Source organism: Melanerpes formicivorus, unplaced genomic scaffold, assembly GCF_026170545.1.
Source record: "Melanerpes formicivorus ecotype bairdi unplaced genomic scaffold, bMelFor1.0.p_v2 SCAF_2, whole genome shotgun sequence".
Lineage (NCBI taxonomy): Eukaryota > Metazoa > Chordata > Aves > Piciformes > Picidae > Melanerpes > Melanerpes formicivorus.
In genome coordinates, this window is record NW_027142354.1 from 25,032,951 (window position 1) to 25,043,312 (window position 10,362).

The window sequence follows — 10,362 nt, forward strand, 5'->3', positions numbered from 1 at the left end:
TCTTCACTAAGAGCCCTGAACTAGCTGAGATAACCAAGCTCTTCATAAAACTCATTCAAGGCTTGGTCTGTGAAAAGCCCAAGTCATGGAAACCTTCAAAACCCAGGGTCAGTAGAGTGCAGTGGGAGCTGGAAGGGACCTCTGGAGATCATTCAGTCCTGCTCCAGCAGGGACACCCACAGCAGGATGCCCACAATCCCAACATCCAGGGTCCTGAATCTCTCTAGAGATGATCAAGATGCCCATGCTCACTACAGGGCAGGTTGGACTAGATGTCCTTTAAGGTCCCTTCCCACCTAGAGTTCTACAATTGTATTTTTTCCCTGTAATATTCCCAAATGACTTCAGAGAATCTTCCTTCCACCATGGGATGACCTCCTTCCACACCTTATTTGGCCCTAACGTTTCAAGCTGCCTGTTTTCATCTTTATAGAAAAACATTTCTATCCCAAAATTTACCCCCACTGCTACTGCTCTTCATATTTCAACCAGGTCCCCAAACACTCCTGGAGTTTAGGACTCTCTACAGGAATTCCTTTGTCTGATAGGAAGTTCTGGGGCCCCTCAGTTTAGGGAAGATGTTGAGTCGCTGGAAGGTGTCCAGAGAAGGGCAATAAAGCTGGGGAGGGGTTTGGAGCACAGCCCTGTGAGGAGAGGCTGAGGGAGATGGGGTTGCTTAGCCTGGAGAAGAGGAGGCTCAGGGGAGACCTTCTTGCTGTCTACAACTACCTGAAGGGAGGTTGTAGCCAGGTGGGGGTTGGTCTCTTCTGCCAGGCAACCAGCAGCAGAACAAGAGGACACAGTCTCAAGCTGTGCTAGGGGAGGTTTAGGCTGGATGTTAGGAAGAAGTTCTTCATAGAAAGAGAGATTGGCCATTGGATTGTGCTGCCCAGGGAGGTGGTGGAGTTACCAGCACTGGAAGTGTTTAGGAAGAGACTGGATGAGGTGCTTGGTGCCTTTGGTGGTGGGACTCTGGCCACAGCATGAGGAGTCAGCCTGTAGAGGTAGGCTGCTGTCAAACACTTCTGAGCTCCTGGCATTGATGGTTTCAGCTCCTGCAAGAAAATGAGGAACAGATAGGGAACTGCAGGTTTCATAGCACTGATTGTAAGGGTTTGTGAGTGATGAAGAGTGTCAGAGACACAAAGGTGTGACAACAGGCAATGGAAACGAGGCCAAGGCCAGAAGTCTCCAATCACTCATGGATGCACCACTAAGAACCTATAGGCAGAGCCTGGAAGAGGCCAAACTGGACCTCCTGGCCAGGTTGAGTGGATCTGGGGACAGCTCCTGGAATCAGATGGGGCATGTGGGTATCCCAGGTCTGTGGTGCCAGCAGCTGCAGAAATCTCTAGCCCCTGGAATATGCCCAGAGACAACAATTTAGACCCTCCCTTAGCACTTTAAAGTCTTTGTTTGCACTAAATCCCAGAGTCCCAGCATGGTGGGTGTTGGAAAGGACCTCTGAAGATCAATCAGTCTGAAGACCCTGCCAAATCAGTCACCCACAGCAGGCTGCCCAGGACCACAATGTCCAGGCAGGTCTGGAATCTCTCCAGAGGATACTCCACAACCTTTTTGGACAGCCTGCTCCACAGGTCCAGCATCCCCAAAGCCAAGAGGTTTCTTCTGATGGAACCTCCTGGCTTCCAGTTTGTTCCCAATGCCCCTTGTCCTGTCCCTGGTCACCACTGACAAGAGTCTGGCGCCAGCCTCTTGCCCCCCAGCCTTTAGCTCTTGCTAAGCATTGATCAGATCCCCTCTGGGGCTGCTCTTTTCTAGGCTCCTCAGCCCCAGTGATGAACAGAAAATTCTTATTTTGAACAGAATAACAGAGTCAATAAGAAACTTCCTCTCGTTAGCTGAAATGCTGAAATGCAGGGAGGGGGAGAGGAGTTGGCAGATAGCCTTTGCATAGATAAGAAATAACAGGATTTTTCAGTAATCCACTTCTGTTAGTCTTAGACAAGATGATCTTTTGTATAAGATAAAGGACACCTGGATAATATGCATACTTCTGTTATTTTTAGATAGACAGAGGACATCTGGATAATATGGGTACTTCTGCTATTTTAGATAGATAACCTTTGTATAGATAGGAAGCATCTGGACTTTTTCTGTCAAGTATTAACATGCCTCCGTCATGTTAGACAGATAACTTTTTGTATAAAAGTTTGCCCAAAACTCTCTGAAGGTACACAGGTCTTCTGAAATTATTCTACCTGTTTCAGGCACCTAAACAGAAGCATAATACAAGAAACTTAATGAGTCTCTTGTGTCTTTCTCTAAATCACCAGGGCTCTCAGCCTTTGCTCCTCACAGAGATGCTCCAGGCCCTTCAGCATCTTCAAAGCCTCCCCTCTCCTCTCTCCAGCAGTTTACTGTCTCCTTTGATCTGGAGAGCCCAGAGCTGGAGCCAGGACCAGGACTCCAGCTGCAGCCTCCCTAAGGCACAGCAGAGCAGGAGGAGAGCCTCCGTGAATTTCTGCTGGCCACCCTCTCTGCGGAGAGTCTGACTTCTGCTTCACCCAACCTTCTGAGACAGGGAGCACCACCAAGGAGAAAGGCCTCAGCAGCACCCAGATGTTTCCTCCTGCAGCAGCAGGGCAGCTCAGCTCACAATTCCAGCAGCCACCCTCCCTCCCAGCCGCAGCCTCAGCAGCCAGGCGGTGAGAGGCACAGGGACTTTGGGAACTCCTTCAACCTCCACTTCTTTGTGGCCGGTGCCCAGCAGCCAATCAGACAGCCTCAGCCGGGGCAGAGTGACAGCACCCAGAGCCAATCAGAGGCCAGTGCTCAGGCAAGGGGTGGGCCCTGCAGCACATCAAGTCCCCATGGCTGTGCCAGGACTGCCCCCCCCCCCCAGCTCCCTGAGGGAGGCTTTTGGGGGCGAGGGGAGTGGGGAGGGTCTGTGCCCCCTACCCCAGCCTGGACTGTCACCCGCCTGAGCCAGGACTGCCCCAGGGAGGGGGCAGGGAGTTTCTCATGCATGCTGCTACCCAGAGAGAGGGGAGCCAAGTCCTGTCTGGTCTTGCCTCTGCCCCTGATGGCTGCTGTCTGACTCCCTGGCTGCCGGTGCTGAGCCCCTGTGATGGGCTGAGTGGTGGTGACTGCTGGGCTGCAGCTCCTGAGAGCCCCAAGGGCCTGAGTCTGCCTGCAGGGCTCTGGCCCAGGGGGAGGCTGTTCTGCCAGGAACCAAACTGGAGCACTTTGGGGTCGTTCCTTGTTCGGGTTCCTTACCAGCAGGTGTCAGGGCTGAGCTTAGAGGCTCTAGGAGTGAAATCGAAGCAGAGTAGGAAAAAGAGGAGACCTGTGCAGAGGAAAGGAACCTCCAGCAGCAGAAGAGGACAAGAAAAAGGGTTGGATGAGGACTGAGGAAGATCAGGAAGTTCCAGAGGCTGAAGAAGCTCAGGTGAGTGGCACTGCCAGCAGCAGCTCTCTCCTCCGGGCCATAGCCAGTTTCCAATGAGTGTTGCAGCCCAGGGAGAGGGAACCAACACTCTGCCTCTCCTTGTCCCTGTGCCTTGGTCTGAGCTTGCTGGCCCTGTCCTTGCATGTGCTGATTCATTGTGCCTGGTGGCTGAAGCGCTCTGGCTGCTGCCCCCAGCTGATGGCCACAATCAAAGGATCTTTGCTTTCCTCTGACTATGTCTGCCATGAGCCAGTTTGCTTGGTGAGGGACCTTCAGGGAGCAGTTTGGGATTAGTCCTTGTCCCAACATCCTTTCCAGTAGGCATCAGGGCTGGGCTCAGAGGCTTTGGGAGTGAAACCAAAGCAGAGAATTGGACAGAGGGGCTGAGGTCGGGAGGTCTTCTGATCCAAGCCCTCTGCTCAAGCAGGCTCACCTTAGAACAGGTTGCCCAGCAGGAGATCCCCTTGGGTTTTGAGTATCTGCAAGGACAGAGACTCCCCAGCCTCACAGGCAACTTGTGTGAGCATCTGTCCCTCCAACAGGGAAAAAGATTTCCCAGCTACAGGTGGAATATCCTGGGCTTTAGTTTGTGCCTGTGAATTCTGATCCTCTCAGGGCACGCTCTGGGGAAGAGCCTGGCTACCTCATCTTCATCCCTCCCATGGACAGTGTGCCTTCCACACAAACGTCCCCCCAACCTTCCCCTCTCCCAGCTGAAGAGTTTCAGCTCTCTCAGCCTATTCTCACACAGCAAGGGAGGGGAATTTCCACAGGTTCTCTTTTGGACACTCTTGGAAGTCCTCCATCTCTAGTAAGAAATCTGAGCCCTGAGTCTTCCCCCAGGCTTCCTCCTTCACCTGAGCCATGGCAATTTGGTGTGGTGGTGCAAGGGGAAGGTGCTACCATCTGTCTCCTCCCATGAATGTTGGCTGCACTGGAGAGGACATACTGCTTGACTTGCCACCTTTAGAACAGCAAGCCCATGTTGCCTTGTGAATTCAGCTGCAGGTTCCTCCCCTCACCACAGTCAGGTTCCTCCCCTCACCACAGTCAGGTTCCTGAGTGATACCTTGGCTCTCCTGGCTGCTCCTCTGCTTCCCCATGGGCACCAACACAAAGGAAACAGTGCAAAACTCAGCCAGGAAATTTCAGAACCAGGAAATGGGCAAAACTGTCCTGCTCCTTCTTGTCCCCCTCCCCTCCCCTCCCCTCCCCTCCCTCCCCTCTGGGTTTCTGTATTGGGAGAGAGACAAACAGGAATTAGCTAGGCAGTGTAGAGCATCAGCACTGTAAGACTGTGCTGTCAATTCTTCCCAAAGCATGTGCCAGTATGGATGTTCCCCCTCTGCAGGTTGTCAGTCTCTTTCCTGATAGTGAAGCTGATGTGAACAACTCTTGTGGTGAAGGATTCCCTGCTCTCTGTGTGCTTCATGCTCTTGTGCCCAGAAAAATCTTCTCAGGGTAATGTTGCTGAGAGAAGCCTGCAGATTTACAAGGTTAGTGGGCTGCCAATCTAAAAGGATGTGCTGGCTTAAGCCCAGCCCAGGAGAGTTTGATGCAAGCCTATTCTTGTTTTACCTCTTCCTCTTCTCCTGCCTAATTCCTTTTTCTCCCTACTGGGAAAGGGGAGAGCGGACAGGGAAAGGAACCTAAGTTCTGTTTCCTTGTCGTTTTTGGCTCTGGTAAGTCTGAAATGGCCACAAATGACAGCAGCAGAAGGTATCATTTCCTCAGTCTGGAAGCTTGGTTTTTCAATTTGCTGTGTCTACTCCTTAGGAAAAGGCAGAACTTTGATGATGCAGAATGTTTCTGCTCTCCTTTCTAGCTCCTAGCTTGAAGGAGCAGGTTGCAGTGCAGTTCCAGGCTGCCTTTGCAGTTGAAATACTGGTGCTGGATCAACAGCAGAGGTGTGAGGCCATGGCTCCAGCTGATAAACACAGTGCAGCAGAGCAATTGGTGGGAATTACAAAAGCAGGAGGATGTAGGTGATTCTCCAGGGACAGTGTCACCCTGCTGGCATCCTGAGGGTGGATGGTAAAGGAGCAACTGCACTGACCCCTGGGGAGTGCTCACATAGGGAAAGTCCTATCCCATATTTGTCTAGGATGTTTCAACCATCAAGGACACCCTGATCAGGAGTCCCTTTCTTCAGTGTTCCACTATCTCCTCCAACAGGACTTGGGCTTAGCCCACGGTGCTGTAGGTGGGGGGTGATGACCTGTTCCTCTGTGGCTCAGAATTTAGCAGGCTGGTCCCTTGAGGGAAGCTGGGCACCCCCAGCCCGTCAGCAGGTCCCCTGCCCAGCTCCCCGACTGCAGACACTGTGGGCCAGCCATGTCCCTGTGTGTCACACAGGCCTGGGCCAGGGTTGGGGAATTCCTGGCTTTGCTGCCGTTAGGACTCAGACAACTGTGCTGCTGTTCTGTGTTTATTAATGACAAAGAGGAGCCAGGGTCAGTCAGGAGTCTCCGGATGTGTCCCAGGCTGGATGCGTCCCAAAGCCGTGCCCTGTCCATCCCGGTGCGAGGGGCAGCTGCTGCTGGTGCCCTGGGCTCACACAGCTGCAGAGCGGCGCCTGCAGGGAGAAGAGGCTGCTGAGGCCCTGCCACAGCTCAGGTAGGGCAGCCAGCTGCACGTGGGAGCTGGGGCACAGAGAGCTCCGTGCAGAAAAGAGGGCAGCCTGCAGCCCTCACCTGGGCTCTGCTCACCTGCCCACGGCTCGTCCTGGCCCTGACCATCCCAATCTGCCTGCTCTGCCTGTGCTATGAAGGCTACCCGAGCCTGGCCGACCCAGGGGCCTAAAGCTGGGCAGGACTTGGCAGGCACTGTCAGTGGCTCTGCTCTTGCTGAGGCAGGGCCACTTTTACCTCAAACATTCCACAGTAAAAAGGGGTTTCAGGAAAGACAGCCCAGGTACTGAGAGACCAGTTCCAACACCCTGCAGCAGAAACCTCAGCAGAGTTTGCCCAGGAACTAGCTGGGCCCTCCCAAATCCCCCATCTGTGCCTGCCAATAGCAGCCATCTAATGCAGGTGTGTGGCACAGCACCCTCCCAGCAACTCACTCTCTTCTCTTCTTCCACACACAGAGCACGCAGCACAGCAGCATCCCAAAGAGTATGGAGCCCAAGATGGCCATGACGCCTTCTATGCAATACTTCTGGAAATCTGAAGCATCCCCAGGGTTTGTGCTCTTCCTGCCAGCCTCATCTGGAGGAACAATTCTGTGTCAGTGTGCCCTGTGCGCTGCTGGGAGCCTTCTCTGATGATGTGCAGAGGGGGAGGAGGGAGCCTGCAAGGCACCCTGGAATGGAGATTGATGACTTGGATTACCAAAAGACAGCAATTACCTTCCCCTGTTTCCCGGGCTGGGACTGGCACTTTGGGTCTGTGGCCTCCTTCCTGCAGCACCTCTTTCTCCTTGGTCTCACGGACCGTCTCTGTAGAGAGAGAGTCTGTCAGTGTCACTAGAAGGCACTCAGCAGGCACAGGCTGTCTTCAGGGAGCAGCACTTATCAAAACACAACAGTGAGGCTTAGGAACAAAGCCCAGGCCTTTGGGGGTCACCCACTCACTAGATCCAAACAATGTGCCACTCAAGGAGGAAAATGGAAGCATGAGGCACTGCCCAGTTTACCAGGAGACTCCTGACTTGCTGAGAGACCAGGAGGTTGCCTGTGATTTGATCCCATCCCACTTGGTGCTTTTGGCCAGCTGCAAGATGGAGATAAATTACTGCCCACAGAGAGGACAGGAAGAGGCTGAGGAAGGAGCCCTTTGGAGAAGCACTTCCCATCATGGTAGCTCCATCACATGGGAAGGGTAAGAGATGCACAGGCTGGTCTGAGATGCCAGGGCTTGCACCATGTGCTGGGCACTTTCCCAAGTGGCAATGAAGAGCCCAGAGTGCCCCCTGCACCAGGGGAGGTTTAGGTTGGATGTTAGGAAGAAGTTCTATACAGAGAGAATGATTGCCCATTGGAATGGGCTGCCTGGGGAGGTGGTGGAGTCACCATCATTGGAGGTGTTCAGGAGGAGACTCGATGGGGTGCTTGGTGCCATGGGTTAGTTGTTTAGGTGGGTTGGATTGGTTGGTGGGTTGGACGTGATGATCTTGAAGGTCTCTTCCAACCTGGTTTATTCTACGTATTCTATTCTATGTATTCTAAAAGCACAGCAAGTTCTCTAAAACACAGCTGGAGTCAGAGAGCTCAAGCAGCTCACCATGGGCTGATCCCTCCAGGTCCTTCAGGATTGCCTTTAGGAGTTCTGAAGTGTGTTGGTAGGATTTTCCTTTTGCAGCCATGTGCTTGGCTCTCTGAGGGCCTGAAGGGAAAGTCCCAAGTTAGCTTTGTCACAAGGAGGATGTTGAAGGTGAGCGCTCGCTGTGCCAGGGCAGTCAAGAGGGACCACTCACCCCTGGGATGCCAGGTGGGCTCTGGCACAGGATCCAGCTGAGGAGCTGCAGATTCTCTCCCCACACCTGCATCTGCAACCAAACAGCAGAAACTCCCCTCAGAGCCTGTGACATACACTGTCCGAAGCCAACAGCAGGACCCTGAGGGGATCACACTGGCACAGCACACAGACAGCAGGGTGATGTTCTCCCGCTCACAAGAGACACCTCACTCACATTTGGGTTTTGAACTGACAGCCAAAAAATAAAAAAAGCCATCAGCCCCCCAACACCTCTTTGAGTGTCAGCCCCAGAAGCCAGCTGTGACACTGGGTCTCTATCACCTGCAGCCCTGGCTGTGGACAAGCACAACAGGGAAGCTCCCAGGAGAACTTTCAAGACACTTCAGATCTGCAGGGTAGCTAATGCCAGGGGACTTGGATGAACAGCAGTCACCTGCCCACCTACCTGATCCCTGCCTTTGCCAAGGCACAGCCTCAACCTCCCAGCCTGGCAGGGCCACCAGGAGCAGGAGAAGGGTGAGTGACATGGCCTGTTGAGCCTTCCCCATGTTGTGCTCACTACCAATGCAGCTGCCACTGCTGCTGCTGCTGGTAGTACTGGAGCAGTGCCCTTGCCACAGCTCTGCGTCTCCCCTGCAGCACAGCAGGGCTCTGTGATGTCACAGAGCACCTTGCACACCCAGGTGACAGCCCTGGGGCACAGCCCCACATCTCACCTGGGGAGAGGGGGGCTCCCAGAGGGGCTCTCCTTGGGCTGAGATCCCCTCATGGTGCCCATCCAAGTGCACAGGAGGCCCTCACCTCAGGGGCCTCTCTGGCCATTGTGGCCAGCTGCAGGCAGTACTGGCAGAGGGAAACAACTGGGAGCTTCCTTTGCAAGGCCCTGCAGCTGTGTCACCCTGGGGAGTGTGGTCACCACTTGCAGGACAACTTCTCCTTAGCCCTACTGAGAACTCCTAGTCTATGGTGTCCATGAGCTGGCTGTGGAGATCATTGCCCCATGGTAGCAATCTGCTCTAGACCCTCTCCCTGGCACTATTTCTTGGGGGGCAGGAAGAAAAAGCCTGCACCCCTGCTTCTCATCTTCTTAGAATCATAGAATCAACAAGGTCGGAAAAGACCTCAAAGATCATCAAGTCCAACCTGTCACATGCCTACTAAACCATGGCACCAAGTACCATGTCCAACCCCTCTTGAACACCTCCAGGGATGGTGACTCCACCACCTCCCTGGGCAGCACATTCCAATGGCCAACAACTCTATCTGAAGAACTTTCTCCTCAACCCCAGCCTAAACCTCCCCTGGCGCAGCTTTCAACTGTGTCCTCTTGTTCTGGTGCTGGTTGCCTGGGAGAAGAGACCAATCCCCTTCTGGCTACAACCTCCCTTCAGGTATTTGTAGACAGCAAGAAGGTCTCCCCTGAGCCTCCTCTTCTCCAGGCTAAACAACCCCGGCTCACTCAGCCTCTCCTCACAGGGCTGTGCTCCAAACCTCTCCCCAGCCTCGTTGCCCTTCTCTGGACACATTCAAGATTCTCAATGTCCTTCTTAAACTGAGGGGCCCAGGACTGGACACAGGACTCAAGGTGTGGCCTAACCAGTGCTGAGTCCAGGGCCACAATGACTTCCCTGCTCCTCCTGGTCACACTGTTCCTGATGCAGGCCAGGATGCCATTGGCCTTCTTGGCCCCTGGGCACAGTGCTGGCTCATGTTCAGCTGCCTGTCAATCAGTACCCCCAGGTCCCTTTCTGCCTGACTGCTCTCAGCCACTCTGACCCCAGCCTGTAGCTCTGCATGGGGTTGTTGTGGCCAAAGTGCAGCACCCAGCACTTGGACTTGTTGAATGCCATCATGTTGCACTCTGCCCATCTGTCCAGTCGGTCAAGGTCCCATACTTGGTGTCAGCATGAGCACTGCATGCGCTGGGTGCGTGCTGGCCTGGCTAATGCCTTGGCTTTTGTCTTCCTCCTGGAGGAGGGGGAACTTGTCCACATGCTGGGACAAGATTCAGTATCTGGGCATAATGTGCCTTCACCACGACCCCAAAGTGGCTCCTAGGTCCCAAAAATCTCTCTCCTGTGGCCTCAGAATGCTCCCCAAGACCCAAAAGTAGGCTCCCATGTCCCAGAATTGCTCCTCAAGACCCCAGAATAGACCCTCAGGACCCGAAGTGACCACCAGGATGGAAAAATAGGCCTGTGAGACCCCAAACCACACTTATTAAAGTGACAGACACATGTAATGGGACGACAGAGATTGGAGTCAATACAGCTGACCAATATGATCGAGTATTGTTCCTTTATTGTTCCAGTGTCGCAGGCCTATGGTGCGAGTATAGCACAGTAAAGTAAAGCGTAGAAGAATAAGAGAAAGGAAAGGCAGAAGTGTGTATCAAGGGAACTTGTACAACTTATATAAACTCAGAGTGCCTTGTTGGCATGGCTTCATTGGTTCCCTATGAGTGACCACACATCGCACTATTACGGATTATTGGTCCAACTACTAACGACACAGGAGGTTTGTTGATGCAGG

The 10,362-nt window shown here is 53.5% G+C and overlaps 1 long non-coding RNA gene across 1 annotated transcript; it reads left to right on the forward strand.

The window, feature by feature from the left end:
- Window positions 1-2,925: 2,925 nt before the first annotated feature.
- Window positions 2,926-10,118, forward strand: LOC137448699 (uncharacterized). The gene is made up of 3 exons (XR_010989199.1): window positions 2,926-3,412; window positions 4,764-4,908; window positions 6,501-10,118. It is a non-coding gene; the product is annotated as an uncharacterized lncRNA (long non-coding RNA).
- The last annotated feature ends 244 nt before the right edge of the window (window positions 10,119-10,362 follow it).